Source organism: Apium graveolens, chromosome 8, assembly GCF_009905375.1.
Source record: "Apium graveolens cultivar Ventura chromosome 8, ASM990537v1, whole genome shotgun sequence".
Lineage (NCBI taxonomy): Eukaryota > Viridiplantae > Streptophyta > Magnoliopsida > Apiales > Apiaceae > Apium > Apium graveolens.
This window is the reverse complement of record NC_133654.1, coordinates 164,540,179-164,563,903: the sequence shown is the minus strand read 5'-3', so window position 1 is coordinate 164,563,903 and position 23,725 is coordinate 164,540,179.

Genomic DNA, 23,725 nt, shown 5'->3' with positions numbered 1-23,725 from the left:
TGAATCTGACTCAGCTGTGTCCCTGTTAGCTCTTTGTTTCTTCCATCTCTTCAAGGGTGGAGAGACTTTGGGAGCTTTATCATCAGAATTTCTCTTTCTAAGCCTTTTGAGGGGCCTAGAACTCCCAGTTTCTTGAACTTTCTGAGAAGAGACCTTCTCAGCTACTTCCACAGCTGCTTTAGCAACAGGTTCTGATGGTTGAACCTGTACCTCCTCATCATCAGACTCATCTCTTAAAATTATCTTCCTTCTTTTTTGTTGTGTCTGAGGAACTGACTTAGTCCTTTTGCTCTTGAAGAAGAAGGCTTCACTTATCACAGGTTCAGATGCATGAACCCGTGCTTCAATTGTTTTCTCAAACCATCAAAAATTATTATTGACCATTATTAAATCAAAATATTCATCACAGGATAAAGTTAAAAATGATGAAGTAAAGATTAACAAATTGCAATTAAAACATGCACAGTCACATAATTTGAGAAACAAAGACCAAATCTTGCAATTTAAAGGAAATTTATTTAATATATCAGATGAGTACATGTCATGAAATTTATCAATTTTATGCAAAAATTACAAGATAGTCCTATTCTAAGAATTCTTAACATCAACAGCCTTAGTCCTAGTCTAATAAGACCTAACGACTAGCTTCTTCTACTGCTAACGAAGATCACTGCAAGACGGATGATCCGTTCTTGCTGACGGAGAACTTCTCTCCTTTCCTCTTCCAGACGATCACAATGGAGATGATAGTCCATATAAAAGAATAAGAGATCTGTGTGAACCTCTTATGGAACTGTGTTCCAGATCTCTTCATGAATGACAGTTACATGCCACTCCTGTCGCCAATCATCACAACTCAACTCGATATTGAAAGTATCATAGTTCAGGAGCAAGTTGAAATGAACCATATTTTTGATGAGTATGTAAAAAGAGTGAGTTTGTGAGAAAATGGAAGAGGTATTGGCTGGAATGTATAGTTGGTTTAAATAGCCAATAGAATACCAAGAGACACGAGGAGTATTTAACAATTACAAGTAAAAATATTGATACCTCGTCTCCCTAGACCAATGTGTAATAATAACAGTCAGTAAATGATCTAAAGCCAAAGTTAATGGGCACGGGAAATAATTAACAATTACTGTGCACATGTAGGTTTTCAAGACATACACGTTAACCACTAACCCATAATGATTATGACTGATTTATCTCACATAAACCAATATTCTGATAAAATATAACCGTTCAAGTATTGACCTAAAAGTAAGTGAAGGAAATAAATACTGCCACGTCAGCATCAGAACTTGATTATTAGCAGAATTTAAAAGTCATCAGAATATGGCTTCTTAACTCAAAAAGTGAATGTTTATTTCTGTAATTCTTCACACAAATACTGATATGGTTTCAACAGAACTTAATCATCAGAACTTCCATCAGAACTTGTCCTCAGAATTTATGCAAATGACACTTAAACTATTCATCTAAAACAACATTGATCACCACATATATTTTCATCATTCATATGGAGTGTAAGTGTGTGCATTAAGCTAAATATCAGACAAAGAGTAAAGTCTGATGCACTTCAGTACATCTAAAAATAAGGCATAACTAAAAACTTTGCTTAAAATCTGTCATTAGTCTGAAGTCTACTATTGAATGAGTTCATGAATGAGTCCACCTCAACTATTTTGTGCTCATTTTATGCATCTTTTGAAATTCCTTTTTACAGTGGCTTCTCAGTGTAAGTTGTTAGATATATTTGTGATGTCATATCTAATATGATTTGTATTTAGTTTTCAGATCTTACTTAACATGACAAATCAGGACTTAACTGGAAATCAGTACTTATACTGAAGTCAGGACTTAAGATATCAGAACTTAAGTTGTCAGAACTTAAGTTATCAGGAGATATTTATCAGGAGATAATATCAGGACTTAAGGAGACGTTCAGATAAGGAAGGCGGCTGATTGAAAGGAAAGAAGATCGAGACAAACATAAGAAGAGATATGCATGAAGAAGAATTCTATAAAGAATAGAATACTTGGAAGAAAAGATAACTGAATGATATATATTAGGAAGTAGAATTATATTCAATATCAATTAGAAGATTATCTTGTAACTATGTAGTATATAAACACAGGCATAGGGTTTACACTATATGTGTTATCATAATTGAGATTATTATTCATTGTAACCCTAGCAGCTCTCGTGATAATTTGTTCATCACTGAGAGAGGACAGTTCTTTGTAACAGAGTTTATTATGTTGAATAAAATCTGTGATTTGTTACTTGAGTTCTTATATTCGATTTGATTGTAGTAAACACTGTATTCAACCCCTTCTATAGTGTGTGTGACCTAACAAGTGGTATCAGAGCAATCTGTTAACATACATACAGTAAAGATTCAAAAATAATCATGTCTGAAGAAGTACAAACTCCAACCAAGCCCACCAAAACTGAAGAAACTCCAAAGACTCAAATCCATAATCGATATGAGGCCATTAGGGTTCCCATACTAAAACCTTCTGAGTACTCCATATGGAAGGTGAGGATGTCTATGTTTCTGGAAGCTACAGATCCAGAATACCTTGACAGAATTAATGAAGGACCACATAAGCCAACCAAGCTCTCTGTTGTAGTTGCAGATCGGCCAGCATAGACTGTACCAAAGGAGAAAAGTGAATATACAGCAGAAGATATCTCATCTATTGCAAAGGATGCAAAGGTAAGACATTTGCTACATAGTGCCATTGATAATGTCATGTCAAACAGGGTAATTAACTGCAAGACTGTAAAGGAGATATGGGATGCCTTGGAGACAAGATGCTAGGGAACTGACTCAATTAAGAAGAACAAGGGGACTATACTCACTCAAGAGTATGAGCACATTGACTCAAAACCTGATGAGTCATTGACTGGTTTATATGATAGATTTGTCAAACTCTTGAATGATCTGTCACTGGTGGATAAGGAATATGATCTTGAAGATACTAATCTGAAATTCCTTTTAGCTCTTCCTGAAAGTTGGGATTTGAAGGCCACAACTATAAGAGACAACTATGCTCTTGATGAAATTTATGGTATGCTCAAGACTTATGAACTTGAGATGGATCAAAGAAGCAAGGGGCATGGGAGAAAGTCAAGGACAGTTGCTCTTAAGCCTGAGGAGGAATCCCCTAAAATGGTTGTCTCAAAGAAAGGCAAAGGAAAGGCTCTCATCACAAAGTCTGATACTGAGTCACCATGTTCTGATAGTGATGAGGATTCAGAAACAAAAAGTCTATCTGAGATAGACCTTGATGAAGAGATGATGAAGCTGTGTGCTCTTATGGTGAAAGGAATCACAAAGATTACATACATGAAATTCAGAAGGGGAAAGAAGTTTTCCAGGAAAGGTGCAAGTTCTGATAAGAAAGATTTCAGAAAATCTGAAGGCAAAGGAGGAAAGTCTGATAGAGGAGATTACTCAAATGTCAAATGCTACAACTGTGGTGAGAAAGGCCACATATCTCCTGATTGCAAGAAAGTGAAGAGTGACAACGGCAAGGCACTTGTCACAAAGAAGAAAAGATGGACAGACACTTCAGATCTCGAAAGTGAGGTGAACTATGCCTTGATGGCAAATGCTGATAGCAGTTCTGAAGCTGCTGAGTTAAAGGTACCTCAAACAACTTATGCCTTTCATACTGATGATATTACTGAGTTGACAAGATATCTTAAAACCATGTTCATTAGTTATAGAGATCAAACTTTAACATGTGAAAGATTAACTTCTCAAAATCTTGCTTATAAAAAGAGGAATGATTATTTAGAAAAAGAGTTAGTTGTGTTCCATCAAACTTAGAAAGATATAGATGATGTTTTCTATGTCAGAGATGAAGTGTTTAAAATGAATGAATCTCTAAAAACTGAGTTAGAAAAGGAAAGAGAGATTATCAGGACTTGGACTAACTCTGGAAGAACAACTCAGAATTTGTTAAGTAGTGGAAACTGGAAAGAGAAATTGACTTCTGACAAACCAAAACAGGATAAGCCAACTAAAGTTAACATAGGCTTAATGACATAGAAGCAGCTTAAGCATAAGCTGAAAGATGTTAAGAATGTAAACAAGTTAAAGCCACCTAGGAAAAATAGGAATGGAAAGGTAGGTATGAATAAAAGCAATGATAATAAGCCTGTTCCTAATGCGCCTAGAAAGAAATGTTATAACTGTGGAAATTCTAACCATCTGGCTTCTTTTTGCAAGAAGAATAAGAACATAAACTCCTTACCTTCAAAATCAGGAGTTAAGAGTTAGTCTGTTAGACATAGGCCACAAAATCCTTGTTTTCATTGTGGTAGTTTATAGCATTCCATTTATACTTGTAAGGAATATTATAGTTTGTACTATGATTATTATTAAATAAAACCTTCTTTAAAGAAAGTTAGCATTATTCCTTCTAGTGTAAGTTCTTATGCAAAGTCTGATATTGTAAATTCTGATAAGAAAACTGTTAACATAAATTATGATGTTAAATTTACTGCAAATGTTAACAAACTTAATAAGGCCAAAGGATCAAGCAAGTCTGGGTCCTTAAAATTAATCATTAGTGGTCTTTGTGATTGCAGGGCAACATGATAAACATCCTAGTTATTGACAGTGGATGTTCAGGACATATGACTGGAAAGAAAGCCCTGCTATCAGACTTTATGGAGAAAGCTGGCCCAAGTGTTTCTTATGGAGATGGCAACATGGGAAAAACTCTAGGATATGGAAATATCAATCTTAGGAATGTCATCATTGAAAAAGTAGCTCTAGTCTCAGGACTTAAACATAATTTGCTGAGTGTTAGTCAAATCTGTGACAGAGGTTATCATGTGGATTTCTTTGAAGAACACTGTGAAGTTGTAAGTAAATCTACAGGCAAAGTTATTCTGAAAGGATACAGGCATGGTAACATTTATGAAGCCAAGCTTTCAACAAGTACTGATGGTTCTGCAATCTGTCTGTTAAGTAGAGTATCAATTGAAGAAAGCTGGAATTTGCACAAGAAACTCTCTCATTTAAATTTCAACAATATAAATGAACTAGTCAAGAAAGATCTTGTGAAAGGATTGCCAAAATCAGTATTTGCTCCTGATGGCCTTTGTGATTCCTGTCAAAAGGCAAAATAAAGAAAATCTTCATTCAAGAGCAAGACTGAATCTTCAATTCTTGAGCCTTATCACCTACTACATGTTGATCTATTTGGTCCAGTGAATGTCATGTCTATTGCAAAGAAGAAATATGCTATGGTCATAGTGGATGAGTTCACCGGATACACATGGGTGTATTTCTTGCACACAAAAAGTGAAACTGCATCTATCTTGATTGATCATGTCAAGCAACTGGATAAATTGGTTAAAGACTCTGTGAAAATCATAAGAAGTGATAATGTCACTGAGTTCAAGAATTTGAGTATGGAAGAGTTCTGCAAAGACCAAGGAATCAAGCAGGAATTTTCTGTTCCTAGAACTCCACAGCAAAATGGAGTTGTTGAAAGAAAGAATAGAACTCTTATTGAAGCTGCACGAACTATGCTTGATGAAGCAAAGTTACCAACCTATTTTTGGGCTGAAGCTGTGCAGACTACTTGTTTTACTCAGAATGCAACACTTATCAACAAGCATGGAAAGACATCATATGAGATGGTGAAGAAAAAGAAGCCAAATCTGAAGTATTTTCATGTATTTGGATGCAAGTGTTTTGTTCTTAAGACTCATCCTGAACAACTATCCAAATTTGATCTAAAAGCTGATGAAGGAATTTTTGTTGGATATCCACTTTCCACAAAAGCCTTCAGAGTCTACAATTTAAGAACAAGGGTTGTCATGAAATCTATCAATGTCTCTTTTGATGATAAGAAGATTACTGGACTTGAAGATTTCAATGATCATGATCAGCTGAGATTTGAGAATGAAGTTTTAAATTCTGATTCTGTAAATCCTGATAGTCTAAATCCTGATACTTCAAATTCTGATGGATTAAACTCTGATGTTATTGAAACTGTGGTAACTATGCCAAAGGAAAATGCACCTATGCCGGGGGAGCATATTGAAGATTCAACCACATCTCAAGAAGCATCAGAATCTAGAACAGGCTCTTCAAGTTCTGATTCATCAAGTTCTGATGGGCCAAGTTCTGATAATTCTGGAAACTCAAGTTCTGATAATTCTGGAAACTCAAATTCTAAAGGATCCAACTCAGAGAGCATAATTTCAGGGGGAGTATCAGAAAATATTGATGGAGACAGTATGGATTATGGGGGAGCATCCAGTTCTAGAGATAACCTTCCATCTTCAAGGAAGTGGACTAAAGCACATACACCTGACTTGATTATTGGAGATCCTGAAGCAGGTATAAAAACTAGAATAGCAACATCAAATGAATGTCTCTATCACTCTTTTCTTTCTCAGACTGAACCAAAGAAAGTGGAAGAAGCTCTTTAAGATGCTGATTGGGTGCAAGCAATGCAGGAAGAGTTAAATGAATTTGAAAGAAATAAAGTCCGGACCCTAGTACCAAGACCAAAGAACAGATCTGTTGTTGGTATAAGGTGGGTGTTCAGAACAAAACTGATAGTGATGGCATAATTACAAGGAATAAGCAAGGCTGGTTGTAAAAGGATATTCTCAACATGAGGGAATTGATTATGATGAAACATTTGCACCAGTTGCTAGATTGGAAGCCATGAGGATATTTTTGGCTTATGCTGCTCACAAAAAGTTTACAGTCTTTCAAATGGATGTAAAAAGTGCTTTTCTTAATGGAGAATTAGAAGAAGAAGTATATGTTGAACAACCTCCAGGTTTTGTAGATTCAAAATTTCCTCATCATGTCCACAGACTTGATAAAGCACTTTATGGCCTTAAGCAAGCTCCAAGAGCATGGTATGAGACATTAGCTCAGTTTCTTCTGGAAAGTGGATTTAACAGAGGGACTATTGACAAAACATTGTTCTATCTCAACCATGGAAAGGACTTACTTTTGGTGCAGATATATGTTGATGATATCATTTTTGGTTCTACAAATGATAGACTTTGTAAAAGGTTTGCCAAGCTAATGCAGTCAAGATATCAAATGAGTATGATGGGAGAACTCAGCTATTTTCTGGGCCTTCAGGTCAAGCAGAATGAAGAAGGAACTTTTATTTGTCAATCTAAGTACACCAGAAATTTGTTGAAGAAATTTGGAATGCAAGATTGTTCAAGTGCATCCACTCCTATGGCCAATGCAACAAAATTGGATAAGGATACTGGTACATCAGTAGATATTATTGATTACAGAGGTATAATTGGGTCACTACTCTATCTAACTGCAAGTAGACCTGAGATCATGTATGCTACCTATCTTTGTGCAAGATTTCAAGAAGATCCAAGAGAACCTCACTTAACAGTTGTAAAAAGAATTTTCAAGTACCTTAAGGGTACAACTGATCTAGGATTGTGGTATCCTAGAGAATCAGACTTTAAGCTAATAGGTTACTCAGATGCAGATTTTGCAGGATACAAAATTGACAGGAAAAGCATAAGTGGAAGCTCCCAATTTCTTGGAGGCAGATTGGTTTCTTGGTTTATCAAGAAACAGAAGTCAATTTCCACATCAACTGCAGAAGCAGAGTACATTGTTGCAGGAAGCTGTTGTGCACAGATTCTTTGGATGAAGAATCAGTTACTGGATTATGGGTTAACATATTCTAAAATCCCTATTTACTATGATAATTAAAGTGCTATTGCTATGACAGGTAATCCAGTTCAACACTCAATGACAAAGCACATCAGCATTAGGTACCACTTCATAAGGGAACATGTGGATGAAGGTACAGTGGAATTGCATTTTGTTCCAACAGATCAACAACTAGCAGATATCTTCACAAAACCACTATGTGAAGCTACTTTTACAAGATTGGTAAATGAACTTGGAATGGTTTCAGGTTCTTTCTCTACATCTGCTTAGTTTATGTTCTGATACATCAGACTTTATGATCAGTATTTACAGATATTACTATCTTTATGTATTCTGTGCTTAATTTGAAATTTTCTAAGTGCTGATTGTTGTCTGATGTAAATTTCTATACTCTGATAGTGATATGAATGTTCCTGTGACTATTCAATCCAATGAGGATAACTGTGCTAGATGCTGACCTAGTAGTCTTTAATATACTAAAGATCCCATGTATGAAGTAATTATTTATGTGGAAATCTTTTAACACTAGCAAATTCTGATACTGAGCTTAGTTGAAGTTTACTTTGTGTATCTTATTATTAAGTCAAAAACTAGAATAGTGCTTTTTATCTGTTAAGTTCTGATGTTAGTAAATCTGATGGATGTACTAAGTGCTGATAAGCCTCACTTATCAAAAGAAAAAGAAAAGAAATAAATATCAGGTACTCCTTTGAGATCTAGAGTAAAAATGTTGAAGGGAAGACCCAAGTGCATTGCTGGTATTAAGTAATATGCATTAGAAAAGAAAAAAAAATTTCTTGGTGACTTTTCACATTCTCTGATTACTGGAGAAATATTCTGATAATAGCATAAATTCTGATAAGCAGTTGTAACTCACTTACACTGAGAAGCCACTATAAAAAGAATTTCAAAAGATGCATAAAATGAGCACAAAACAGTTGAGGTGGACTCATGCATGAACTCATTCTACAGTAGACTTCAGAATAATGATAGATTTTGAGCAAAGTTCTTAGTTATGCCTTACTTCTAAGATGTACTGAAGTGAATCAGACTTTACTCTTTGTCTGATATTTAGATTATTGCACACACATACACTCCATATGAATGATGAAAATTACTGTGGTGATAAATGTTGTTTTAGATGAATAGTATAAGTGTCAGTTGCATAAATTATGAGGACAAGTTCTGATGGAAGTTCTGATGATTAAGTTCTGATGTACCCATATCAGTATTTGTGTGAAGAATTACAGGAATAAACATTCACTTTTCGAGTTAAGGAGCCATATTCTGATGACTTTTAAATCCTGATAATAATGAAGTTCTGATGCTGACGTGGCAGTATTTATTTACTTGGTTTACTTTTTAGTCATTACTTGAACGGTCATATTTTTACAGAATATTGGTTTATGTGAGATAAAGCAGTCATAATCATTTGTTTAGTGGGAACAGTTTTTTAAAAAAAACTGAACATGCAATGTAATTATTACTTATTTACCGTGCCCATTAACTTTTGCCTTTGTTGCATGCCTGACAGGTGTAAAGGTCTGTTCCACTTCTTATTAACTGCTGTCACGTGGGGTGTCTAAGTAAAAGAGATAAAAGATTTTCAAATCTTTTATTTTCATTTTTAATCTACTCTCTTTTCTTATTCTCTCTCTCATTTTCTTACGGTTTTCTTTACATACATTTTCTCAAACACCTTACAGGCACTCTAACTTCTCACTTATTTCTAATGGCGCCCAAGGATTTAATTGTTGATGGAGCCAAGTTTGTCCTAAATAATTATGCTGCAATCCTAACCAAGGCTGAAGCTCTATCAGATTTGCACTTTGTGCAAGATTTACTAGCTCATAGTGAGATTGGATATTCTTTGACCCAACCTCAAACTATTTCAATCCAACAAGTGTTGACATTTTGGAGAACTGGGCTTTTTGATGATGGTGGTGCTACTGGTACTCCAAGCATCCTTTTTACATCAGGTGATGTCGAGCATATGGTTATTCCTGGAGCAGTTCATAAAGCTCTCCACTTACCTGAAGGTTGCATATTTTCAACAGTAGAGGATCCTGTCTTACAGCAGCTCATGGCCAGTTTGGGCTATGATAAAAGTTTGGGAAAGCTGGGTCAACTGAAAAGAGAAAATACCAGAAAGGAATGGAGCTTTTTCTTTGATTGTATCACTAAGGCATTCGCCAATAAATGCTCCAACTTTGATGCTATTCCCATCATGAGTCAGCAAATCGGGTATGCCCTTATTCATCAAACTCATTTTGATTTTGCAAGTGATGTGCTAGGTTTCATAGGGGATATGATGGCAGAGGATAGGAATGTAGTATACTTTGCTAGATTCTGTCAGCTTATATATACTTTTTGTTGTGCTGATGAACCCCAATTAGCCAGTACTTTAATTCCACCCTTTAAGCTTGCAAAAAGGGCTTTTAATGATTTGTTAAATGCTGACATTAAGAAACAAGTACAGAGACCCTTACAGATTCCTCAGTTAGTAAAACAGATCCAGGTAAATGCTGATCCACAAACCTACACATCTGTTTACCCTGATGTTCAACCCACCAACACATCACAACCAACTCAACAGCCATTAGAACCTACCATCTCTCACCAACCTCAAACTTCTCAACCTCAACCTACTCAACCATCTATCAAGACATATTTCAAACCATTACAGTTATCTCAATCTCAACCTTCAGAACATCCTGTGAAGCCTTCATCTTCCAAACCAAAGGGGACTAAGATAGTACCTCAATCTCAACAGAAGAGAAGGAGAATTGTTCTACGAGATGAGTCAGACAATGAGGAATAGGTTCCAATATCAGAACATATTGTTGTAGAAGCTGAGAAGATTTCATCTCAGAAAGATACTGAAACTGGGAGTTCTAGGCCCCTCAAAAGGCTTAGAAAGCTAAATACTGATGATGAATCCCCCGAAGTCTCTAATTCTGTAAAGAGACTTAAAAAGCAAAGAGCCAGGAGGGCTGTAAGTGTATCATCATACTCTGAAGCAACTCTAGAAGAAGCAGCTAAGGAAGGGGGTCAGGAATCTCTGATCCCAACAGAACCTATAGTATTTGAATTACTTATGTTATGGATAAAAAACTAAGGTTATTATTTGCTGTATTTATTACTAAGATTCGGGAGCTCAAGGCCTTTAATGGCTGCTCTCGTGTTTCGTGGCTCGATCTGCCTTTACGAGATGCCTACGTATCTCTGTGAATTAGAGAATCAAGCCAAAAAACGTAGTTCTGATTTGTGGGGTGAGGCCCCTTATATAGATGTTGGGAGTCCTTGAATTGGACTTGGTATAGGAGACTTGGTGGGCAAGTCTCATAATTAGAATGGACTTTGGAGTCCTAGATAGTAGGAAACTGATTCCTTATCCTTTTAGGTCCCCTTGAGGCTAATCTCTAAGGATTTATATCCTTATCGGGACTCTTCTCAACATCTGATTTTTCCCTTATTAATTAATTACGAAATTAATTAATAATCAGGGCTTTTGGGCCTTTTTATTCCATCAGGCCTGATCTGGTCCATCAGACTTAACCTTTCTGGTCTGAGTATCATATATCTTTTTATTGGGCCTAGCAACCCACAGCTTGTACAATTAATGCAGTATTTAATTATACAATCATAATTTATTTATCCCTATCATTTGCCCCCCAACTTTTGGGAAACATTGATTAGGTTTCGCAGAAGTTAAGTCTATTCGTTCCCTTACAGGGTTTCATTTTTCCGTAAAGTGTGGAGCGAGCTACACATTTACAATGAATTTTTCCTTTTATTCAGGAATTATCTTAATTTCCAGGAATTTTTCCCTTATTTCCGGGATTTTTCCCTTATTTTCTGGATTTTTCCCTAATTTTCTGGGATTTTCCCTAATTTTCTGGAATTTTTCCCTAATTTTCTGGGATTTTCCCTAATTTCTGGGATTTTTCCCTAATTTTCTGGGATTTTCCCTAATTTCCGATTTCCAGCCCTTTTTCGACCAGGATCCTACTCGAAATTTCGACCTGGATCCTAGTCAAAAATAGGGGTCAGCCTTGCCATCCTGGTCGAAGGAATTCGACTAGGATCCACGACCTGGAATTCGACCAGGATCCTAGTCGAAATTTCGACCTGGATCTAGGACCTGGAATTCGATCAGGATCCTAGTCGAAATTTTGACCTGGATCTAGGTCGAAAATTCCACCTTTTTTTAGCTTCTTGTCATGAGCCTATCGACTAGGATTTCAACTAGGATTCTAGTCGATATTTCGACCTGAATCCTGTTCGAAAATTCTTTGGTTTTCTTGCTTCCTGGTCGAAGGATTTCGACTAGGATCCACGACCTGGAATTCGACCAGGATCCTAGTCGAACTTCGACCTGGGTTTTTAATCCCCATTTTTTGAAAGATGCTTGGTTTATTCGACCTCATTCCTGGTCGAAGCTTCGACCTCAATTCAGTCCCGTTATTCCAGCTATTTTTGGGTGTCTGCTCGAAAGATTTCGGGCAGGATTCACGACCTGGAATTCGACTTGGATTCTGGTCTTTTTTACCCGTTATTTTTGGGTGTCTGCTCGAAAGATTTCGGGCAGGATTCACGACCTGGATTTCGACCTGGTTCCTGGTCTTCCACTAGCCTTCTTTATTTAGCTTTAATTTAGGGTATTGTATTTTCCAAATCCTAATTGGATTTGGGCCTGGCCTTTTTTGTTGGGCCTTATTAAATTTTACTGAGCCTCTATTATTGGGCTTTTTCAAATCTTATTGGGCCTTTTCAAATCTTATTGGGCCTCTTTTATTGATCTGGGCTTAATACACCCTGTTTAGAATGCTCTAGAATTCCTAGGAATATTCTGGAATATTCTTTTTTCTGGGCTTTTTCCTATGGGCTTTTGTTCTCAATGGGCTTTTCGTCCCTTCAACTTCCTTTTCCTCTTATATAAAGGAATGAGGAAAGGCTATTACTCCTCACTTTCTCATTTCTTAGTTTTCTTCTTTATCTTCCTGCTAAGATTCTCAGAGGAATAACAGCAAGTCGGAGCTCAAAGCCTTTTTCAGGAGCGCTTCTTCAGGTAAGATTCCTCCCTTTGCTTTTCGTGTCTATTTTTCCATTGTGTGCCACTTTAAGATAGCCTATTTACGTGCCCCTTACTTTTTTCAGATGGCTGACAAAAGAATGACTCGCTTGGCCAAGATGAACATGGCTAGAAAGTCCAACGATTTTCCTATTCGATCGAGGTATACTTCCTTAATCGACATGATCAACACTCGAGGGGACGAGTATCCGTCTGATGCGCATCTGGACGTGCACGATCATATCAGTGCTTTACGGGAACCCTAGGAGCTGGAAAAGTTGAGCAGCTGCTTCAAAATCAAGGAGCCTTTTAAGCTGGTTCTTACGGGTCCGGCCGACAGGGCCTGTCAGTGGAAGAAGGATGCGCTATGCATATATAGGGATACTCTAAGGGCAGGTATTAGACTCCCTTTTCATCCATTCATTCCTTTGCTACTGGCTGATGTGGGCATCAGCCCTTGCCAACTTCCCCCTAATTCCTGGAGGTTGATTCTGTGCTATCTGTCGCAATGCGCCAAGCACAACGTCCCCACTTCTGTTGCTGTCTTCAGGAAGATTTTTTAGTTCAAAAATAGCCCTGATAAAAGTCCGGTTGGGTTTCTATCAACCAGCGCCCCACTATCCCCCATATCGTGAATGGGAAGTCCATCCCTGACAACAACTTGGGGTGGAAGAAAGATTTTTTGTTTGTTATTTGGGAAGGTGGAGATTGGGGCTCCCTGTTTCGATCATCCTTTGGGCTGGCCGTGGACGGGAGCCCAAATGACATAACTTTGTCTGAGGAGGAGGCTAGAGGTTTAAACCTCCTTACGCAAGACAACGGTACTTCCCATTGTTGGGACCTTATCCGGGAGACCGTCCTGGTAGAATGCGGCCTTTCGCCCGTTAATAAGAAAAGTAAGTTCCCTTTCTTATCTCCTTTATTTTCTACACTTTTATTTCATTGGTTTTCAACTGACTTTGTTTGTTGCAGTGGCTGAGAAGATTGAGGAGGTTACCAAGCCGAAGGACCTGGAGACAACCAGGATGAAGAGGGCTGGGAAGGTCTTTAAAGACCCTCGACTTGGTGATCGTTTCCCTGAGTTCCTCCTTCAGGCAATGGAGCCAAGCGAGGAAGGCCCCAGCCAAGTTTTGCGCACCAAGCAGAGGCCAGGGGCCTATTTTCAACCTGCCTGGGGGATCCGGGGCAAGGACTCAATCGTGGGAAGCACGGCGATGTCCAAGGAATGGTCTAAGCATTCCATCTCCCCGGTGGACTATCAAGATTTTGTCCTTCAACAGGACTTAGAGGGGAATGAGCTATTTGGAGCCCAGGCTCTGGCGACGTTACGTCCTTTACTTATGCCCTTCGTACTTATCTTTCCATGTTTCTTTTCTGAACTTTCGCTGTTTCTCTTGCAGGCTAACGCCCATTTCCAGGGGGCAATTCACCAAGCTAAAGCTTGGAAGGTTGGCCTGGAAGATGCCAACAAGAAGTTGGAAGAGGCCAACCAAAAAATAGAGGCCCTTGAAGCTCAACTGGCCTCTTCCACTTCTGACCTGGAGACGGCCCGGGCCGAAAATGTCATTCTGAAGGCGCAGAAGGACAAAGCCTTTGATGGCTGGATGGACACCCAAGAATTCAAGGACTTGATGGTGGAGCATGATGCCCTTCTTCACCCAGTTAGCTATAAAGAGGGCTGGGATGCTGCTGTGGAGGCCATCCAGGATGAGTTTCCCGAGGTCCTTGAGCAGTCTACCTTTCCTTGCCCTGTGCGGGTTCCAGAGATTGGACGGGTTACTGAGAAGCTTGCTGTTATGATCAAGGACGGATAGGAGGAAGATTCTTCCGAAGAGGAGTTTGAGCCTGTCGCTAAGAAGGCCAGGGTGGAAGAGCCTCCAAAAGCAATGCCTCAACAGCCAGCATCTCCTGCAGAGGGAACTTCTATAGGGACTTCGGAGGGGACAACCGAGACGTCCGAAGGAACGACCGAGACTTCCGAGGAGACTTCAGATAGTGGTTCTGAGGAATCTCAGCCTTCCAAGGCCTAACTTTTGGTATATCTTCTATTTGAACTTCATTCATATCTAAACTTGTCACCCTTCGGGGTTATATTTCATATGTTGCTTTTCTTCTTTCTGTTTTAACTTTACAATCTTAATACGCATTTGAACTTTAAACATCCTTAGATAGAAATAATTTCAAACTCTTTAATATGAAGTCTGGTTTTCCAAAACCTTACACAGCATGGGTTCGACCCTAATCAACAATAACTAGACAATGTAAATTCTACTGGAATATAAAATCCTACGCAAGCAAAGCTTCAAGGTGCTTTTAAACCTATTTGTCACAATGACAAGTGAGAATCGTACTTCACCTATCTTACACATAGTAAACCTTCAGGTTTTGTGCGTGCCAGGTCCTCGGGACTTCAAAACCTTCCATAGTTTCCAGCTTGTAGGTTCCTCTATCCTGAACGCTCTTGACTCTGTACGGCCCTTCCCAATTCGGGGCAAGCTTTCCTTTCTGTCCGACACCAGAAGCCTCTATTTTTCTCAAGACTAGGTCACCTTGTTTGAAAAACCTCTCTTTAACCCTTAGGTTGTAGTAGAATGAAGCCTTTTTCTGATATTCCACTATCTTTGCATGTGCTTTATCTCGCACTTCATCGGTTAAATCCAGGGCTAACCTCTGCCCTTCCTCATTTTCTTCTGCATTGAAAGCCTGAATCCTTGGAGAGGAATATGATATCTCTACTGAAACTACTGCTTCTGCCCCATATGCCAACATGAAGGGAGTTGCTCCTGTCGTGACTCTACAGGTAGTCCTGTAGGCCCATAATATTGGAAGTATCTCATCTACCCAATTATTTCTTGACTTCTCGATCCTCTTCTTTAGTCCATCCAGGATTATCCGATTTGCTACCTCTGCCTGCCCATTGGCTTGCGGGTGAGCCACAGAGGTGAATCGTAACTCAATTTCATTTTCTTCACAATACTTCTTGAATTCCTCATTGTTGAATTGTGTTCCATTGTCAGTGACGAGGATACGGGGAATTCCATATCGGCACATAATGTTTTCCCACAGGAATTGTGCAACCTGCTTAGTAGTGATTTTGGCCAAGGGTTTGGCTTCGATCCACTTGGTGAAATAATCAATGGCTACAATCAGAAATTTCCTTTGTGCCGTGGCCATAGGAAAAGGCCCTAGAATATCCATCCCCCACATGGCAAAGGGAATAGGCGAGTTGATAGAGGTCAGCATCTCGGGGGGTTGTCTAACAACTGGTGCATACTTCTGACAGCGACCACACTTCCTCACATATTCTTTGGCATCAGCCATCATTTCTGGCCAATAGAAGCCTAAACGAGTTATCTTATGAGCCAAGGCCCTGCCCCCCAAGTGTTGTCCACAAATACCTTCATGCACTTCTTCAAGAGCCAAGCGTGCCTCATCGGGCCTGAGACACCTCAAGTAGGGAACCACGAAAGATCTTTTGTAAAGAATCCCATCTATCAAAGAGTACCTTAGTGCCCGAACAGTTAACTTCCGTGCTTTAGTTGCATCACTTGGCAACCAACCGGTCTGAATGTGAGCCTTGATGGGATCAATCCATGACGTCCCCAAGCCTATGGGGGCCACTAGCTTAACATCTATGCTTCGTGTCTTCAAAACACGGAAGTACACACTTCCTGAACTTTCTTCAATCTCAGACGAAGCGAACTTTGATAGCGCATCTGCCTTAACATTTTCTTCCCTTGGAATGTGTTCAACATGGCATTCATTAAATTGGGTCATCACAGCCCTTACTAGGCGGACATACTTAGCCATCGTATCATCCCTTGCCTCAAATTCTCCCTTTACCTGGGATATGATCAGCTTCGAGTCTCCACGGACCTTTAAGTTTTTGACTCTAAGTGTCCCAGCTAGACCAAGGCCAGCTATCAGGGCTTCATACTCTGCCTCATTGTTTGTGGTTGGAAAATCTAGCTTCATAGCATACTCAATTAAGAACCCATCAGGGCTTTGCAAAACCAACCCTGCTCCACAGGAATTTGTTTTTGATGCTCCATCAAAATAGAGAACCCAATATTCTTTCTCCTTATCATCATTCTTCCTGTCCCCATTGTCGACTCCCTTGTCTTGAGGTATGGTATCTTCCTGCCCCCCGACTTCTTGGTTGGGTATGGTATATTCCACCACGAAGTCAGCTAGTGCCTGGGCTTTTATAGCCGTACGTGGCTTATACTTGAGATCAAACTCTCCCAACTCTATTGCCCACTTAATCAGTCTCCCACTTGCCTTGGGACTGTGAATGATATTTCTCAGTGGCTGATTTGTTAGCACTTCAATCTGGTGAGCTTGAAAATAAGGACACAGCTTTCTTGAAGCCATTACCAAGGCTAAAGCGAATTTCTCAATAGTTGAATAATTCAACTCAGCACCATGCAAAATTTTGCTGACATAGTATACGGGTTTCTGGACTTTCAGTTCTTCCTTAACCAACACCGCGCTCAAGGCGCTCTCTGAAATAGCCAAGTACAAGAATAAAATTTCACTCAGAACTGGCTTGGCCAATAATGGGGCCTGGGCCATATACTTCTTTAACTCTTCAAATGCCTTATGGTTTTCCTCACTCCATACAAAGTCTTTGATGCTTTTTAGCGATTTGAAGAATGATAAACACTTGTCCCCCGACTTGGAGATGAATCGTCCTAGCGCAGCAACCCTTCCTGTAAGCTTCTGAACATCCTTAACAGTTTTTGGTGGTTCCATGTCCAGGATCGCCTTTATCTTATCCGGGTTAGCCTCAATTCCCCTCTTTGAGACCATCAGTCCCAAGAATTTTCCAGATCCTACTCCGAAAGCACACTTCGTAGGATTCAACATCATCTTGTGGTACCTCAGGACCTCAAAAGCTTCCCTTAAATGGGCTATATGATCAGTCTTTACTAGACTCTTGACTAACATGTCATCAACATAGACTTCCATAGTCTTACCAATAAGATCCTTAAAAATTCTATTCACCAACCTTTGATAGGTGGCTCCTGCATTCTTGAGACCAAACGCCATAACAAGATAACAATAAACACCAAAGTCAGTGATAAATGATACCTTTGGAATGCCATCCTTATGCATTTTGATCTGGTTGTATCCGCTAAATCCATCCATGAAACTCAGCATCTCATGTCCAGCAGTGGCATCAATCAAAGTATCAATTCTAGGCAGCGGAAAACAGTCTTTGGGGCATGCATCATTCAGATCAGTGAAGTCTATACACATCCTCCACTTTCCATTAGCCTTCTTCACCATTACAGGGTTTGCTAACCACTCCGGAAATTGAATCTCCTCAATGAAACCAGCCTCTAAGAGCTTTTCTACTTCCTGCTTTATAGCCTCTTGTCTTTCCGGGGCAAAATTTCTTTTCTTTTGTTTCACTGTCTTCCGGCTTGGATCTACATTTAGCTTGTGAGTAATTAACTCCGGGTCTATGCCTGGCATATCAGCTGCTGACCATGCAAACACATCACTATTTTCTTGCAAAAATTTCACTAACTTCCCTCTAAGGGGCTCCCTAATGTGGCTCCAATAAAAGTCGTCCTCTCAGGATTCTCGGGGTCTAAAGGAACCGAAACCAATTCTTCTGCTGGCCTTCCTCTATTCTCATCATTTTCTCGAACATCCATATCTTCAATAGGAAGAACCTGCCCCCCGACTCCATCTGCCCTCAAAGAGGCCACATAACAGCTTCTAGCCATTTTTTGATCTCCTCTCTCTTCTCCAATCCCGTTTCGGGTGGGAAACTTCATGACTGAATGGTAGGAAGAGGGGACTGCCTTGAAGGCATGTATCCCTGTTCTCCCCATGATAGCATTATAAGTTGAACTAGCCTTTACTACCACGAAATCCAGCATCTGCGTTGCTTGCCTTGGCTCCGTACCTATGGTGGTTGGCAATTTGATTATCCCTTCCACAGGACATTCTACTCCAGCAAATCCATATATCGGCATGTCGGTTGGTGTCAACTGGGAGTCGTTATACCCCATCCTTAGAAAGGTGTCGTGGAGCAAGATATCCACAGAAGCACCATTAACCACAAGGACCCTCTTAACCGGGCTATTTCCTATTATTGGTGTTATGACCAGCGGGTCATCATGGGGAAACTTCACACCCTCTAGGTCGGAATCATCAAAAGCCAATATTACTTCTGTCCTGTCCCTCTTCGGGGCTTCTCCAACAATATGCATAACCTCTCTAGTATATGCCTTTCTGGAATTTTTGGACAATCCAGCAGCAGTTGGACCTCCAAAGATCGTGTTTATCACAGGCCCTCGAGGTCTCGGCCCTCCATAAATGGTGTTTATAACTGGTCCTCTAGGCTGGGGGTTTCGCCCCTGATCGTCTTGGTCCCTCCTACGATCCTCAAAGTTCTTCCTTCCATTATTATTCCTATCCCCTCCTTCTCCAGTGTATTTGTTCAATCTTCCTTTTCGAATGAGGAACTCAATTTCATCTTTCAATTGCCTACACTCATCGGTGTCATGGCCAATATCTTTGTGAAACCTGCAATACTTGCTCTTATCTAGCTTGGTGGGATCAGCCTTCAAGGGCTTAGGCCAGCGAACATCTCTGTCTTTCTCAATCTCCATCAAAATCTGACTTCTAGGAGCATTAAGCTTAGCGTATTCAGTGAACTTTTGCCCAGGTCCTCCCTTCTTGGGGGTTGAATCAGGGTTTTGTTTGGTTCTAGGATATTTGTCCTTTGCAATATATTCTAAATCAGTTTTTCGCTTCTTGCTTCCAGTGGGCTCATTACTTACTACGGTCTTCCTCATGCTTTCTTCAACCTTGATATACTTCCCTGCCCTCTCTTGGAGTTGCAACATGTTTTCAGGGAGATGTTTGGCCAAGGACATCTTGAAAAACTCATCCCTGGTTCCTTGTTGTAGTGCTATCATGGCTACTTTATCATCAAGGTCTGGGACTTTTAAAGCCTCCTTTGTAAAACGATTCAGGTAATCTCTCAAGGATTCCTTAGCTCCCTGCACAAGACTCATAAGGGATGCTGAACTTTTCTCATGGACTCTTCCACTGATGAATTGTTTAATAAAAGCCTGACTTAATTCTCTGAACGATCCAATAGAATTTGGGGGCAGGCGACTGTACCATCTTTGAGCCATACCCGACAGGGTTTGAGGGAAGGCCCGACACTTTATAGCTTCATTCACGGGTTGCAGCAGCAGTGCATTAGAGAATGTCCTAACATGATTAGCGGGGTCTCCCGTGCCATCATAGGCTTTGATAGTGGGCATCTTGAATTTCCTCGAGATATGGGCATTCATTATCTCTTCTGTGAAGGGTGGAGTTGGATCATCAGGAACTCCAAGGGGAAGGAGGTTGCTTGGATCAGTTCTTGGGACAGCAGCCTTTCTTCTTATCGGACCATCCAGGTCTATGACAGGAGGAGGATTTCTCCCCCTAAGAGGTATCTGGGGCCTGGTGGCCTGGTGAGCCTCCAAATCACGCCTCAGCCTTTGGATTTCAGCCTCATGAGCCCTGATCCTTTCCTGCACTTCTTGGGGATTCGCCCCTGGGGTGCTTTGGGGGCGTTGCCTTCCATCGGCCATTGGCTCTTTTCCAGGACGCCTCCTTCTCGGGGCCACTTCATCATCCGAAGATTCGGAGTCTCTTTCACTGTAAGGACCAGAAAATTCCCGATCCTCAGGGATAGGACCCAAACCTCATATATAGGGGGAGACTGCCCTCGTGCTTCGCTTCGCCCAGCATATCCGCTTCCTCCAACCTCAGGGTGAAGGGGCATCCCATAAGGGGGGTTAGTAGTAACAATAGTTGAATATTCATACCCGACGGGTCGAGAATTCACAGGTATATGTACTTGTTGAACTTGAGGATTCGTACCTTGAATAGTCGGGGGAGTTGTCCCTTGTGGCTGAGGATGAGTTGCCCCTGTCTGGGCTTCCCCCTGAGTAGATGCATAAGTTGAATGGGGAGGAACCTCCATGGTTGATGAAATCACCTGGGTTGTCTCTGATGGTGTTCCTTCCTCTAGAGCTCCAATTGTTCTCCGTGTTCTCGCCATGGTTGTTGTTGCATTTCCCACCGACGGCGCCAAATGTTATGGATAAAAAACTAAGGTTATTATTTGCTATATTTATTACTAAGATTCGGGAGCTCAAGGCCTTTAATGGCTGCTCTCGTGTTTCGTGGCTCGATCTGCCTTTACGAGATGCCTACGTATCTCTGTGAATTAGAGAATCAAGCCAAAAAATGTAGTTCTGATTTGTGGGGTGAGGCCCCTTATATAGATGTTGGGAGTCCTTGAATTGGACTTGGTATAGGAGACTTGGTGGGCAAGTCTCATAATTAGAATGGACTTTGGAGTCCTAGATAGTAGGAAACTGATTCCTTATCCTTTTAGGTCCCCTTGAGGCTAATCTCTAAGGATTTATATCCTTATCGGGACTCTTCTCAACATCTGATTTTTCCCTTATTAATTAATTATGAAATTAATTAATAATCAGGGCTTTTGGGCCTTTTTATTCCATCAGGCCTGATCTGGTCCATCAGGCTTAACCTTTCTGGTCTGAGTATCATATATCTTTTTATTGGGCCTAGCAGCCCACATCTTGTACAATTAATGCAGTATTTAATTATACAATCATAATTTATTTATCCCTATCAACTTCCTACTGCTGAATCAGCTCAAAAGTCTCTTATTCAAGAGCAAGAGGATATTCCAGAGACAGTGTCTACACCTCCTATGTCTCCAATAATTGATCAAGTACATACTAAAGACCCAGGTACAAGTGCTGAAATTGATATTCATAACTTGATTATACCTGAGGTTCTGTACTTGGAAGCTCCACCAACTCAACTCACTCCACCAATAACACCAATTCAAGATGCTGATTTCAATGAAGATATTCCAACCACACCAATTCTGAATCTGGATGATGAAAATCAGATATTAGGCGAGCATCAAGATTTGGCTGTTGATCAGAACTTAGTTGCAGATCATAACTTAGAGGATGATGTTGAAGCCTCTATAGCCTCCCTTATTGTTATTTTATCAGAGGATGCTGATGTTGCAGGCTCTGTAAGTTCTGATGCTGATAATGCTGAGATTACTGGTGAAGCTGATACAAATGTAGATGATGATGCAGCTGGTCCATCTGGACATGCACCTCAACAAGCTCTATGCAAAGCTGATTTAGTCAAGAAGTTTGTTAGAGGGGATGCACCAGTACCTTGGAGTGAAACTCCTAAAGGAAAGGAGTGGACTAAGGAATGGAACACAGTTAGTTTTGTTCCTTCTGAAAAAATTCTTACCGAGCACCTAGCCAAAGCTGATGAAATGCTGATAAATGATGATTTCAAGGCACAGCTGAGAGTTACTGCAATGAGTACTAGGCACCTTCAAGGTCAATACTCAATAACTCATGACAAGGTGAATAAAATTCAAGAATCTTTGCTCCAGCAAGATATGAATATAAAATTGGAAAAGAACAGATTTTCAAGCCAGCTTTTGACATAATTGGGTATATTGAAAAGACTCAGAAGAAGCAACAAGATCAAATTTCTGAAATTCTAAAGAATCAAGCTTCTCAGCAAACTCAACTCAATGAGATCGAATCCTCAGTGGAATTGCATGTCTCTCTTCTTTTACCTGCTGATGCCAAAAAGGGGGAGAAAGTAATTAAGTCCAAATGCAAATTTATTCAATCACTGAAGGGTAAGGATGATAGAAATGATGACCAGGGAAACTATGGAATGGGTAGAGGTCATGGTCAAGGCAAAGGTTTTTCATCAAGCAAAGCTGGAACTACAAGTCAAAGAACAAGTTCTGATACTGGGAGAAGAATAAGTTCTGATACTGGTAAAAGGATAAGTTCTACTGAACATCTGGAACTTGATGAAGAGATTTCAAAGAGATTATTTCTCAAAGAAAATCCTGGAATGGACTTTGAAAGTCTAAAGGAAGAAGAAGCTAGACTTAAAACAGAAAAAGTCAACTCCAAATCTAAAGCTTCGTTGTTGAAAAGAAACTTCCAAAACCTAAGGGTATTGTGATTTAGGAAAGGACAAATTCTGAGGCAACCAAAGCCAAATCACAAGTGGAGGTAGATCCAAGATCCAAGGGCAAAGAAAAAATTGGTGAACCTATAAAGGTATATGTGTCGGTCATGGATGATGAAATATCTGATGAAGATGCTAGTCTTACTCTGATGAAAAAGAAGAATTCTCAATCAACCTCTGACATGGCTCAAGTTGTTCAGAGTCAAGATGTAGTAAGTTCTTATATGACAGTGAAGCAAGCAACCTCTGACATAGCTCAAGTTGGCTTGATATCAGAAGATAATGAAACCTCTGACATTGCTCATGTTAAACCTAAAAAGATGCTACTATCAGGATTCACAAAAGCTCAACAGACTCAACCTTTGAAGACTAAATCAAGTGGTTTTCAAGCAAGAGTTGTTACAGGAAAGGAAGCAAGAGATAATTCCGGATTGGGTAGTTCAAAAGAGAAGAGAGTAAGCAATACTACCAATGATCCAACTTCCTTAAGTGAACTAGGTGTAGGAGCAACTCTTGAGAGATTGAATCAACTTGAATCTGTACAAATGGTTTATCATTCTGTTTTGAAAGAAGACATCATGTTATACTTTATGACAGATGGGAGGGTATTCCATATCAGGGAGAATGCAATTTCATTGAAGTATTTTGAAGAACTGGAACATGTTCTATTTCTGCTTCAAGTGAAAAACAGATCAACAGATGGTGCTGCAGGGTGTTTAAAGTCAAATATTTAGAGACAGAAGAAGCTTTACTCTGTAAAGTCTGACAGCCCATACTGTCCCAAGTACATATCTCACAGTGGAGAAATTGTTAAAATGAAGCCTAATACTGCTAAAATCATCACTACATTTTCTGGTATTAAGGGACTTGA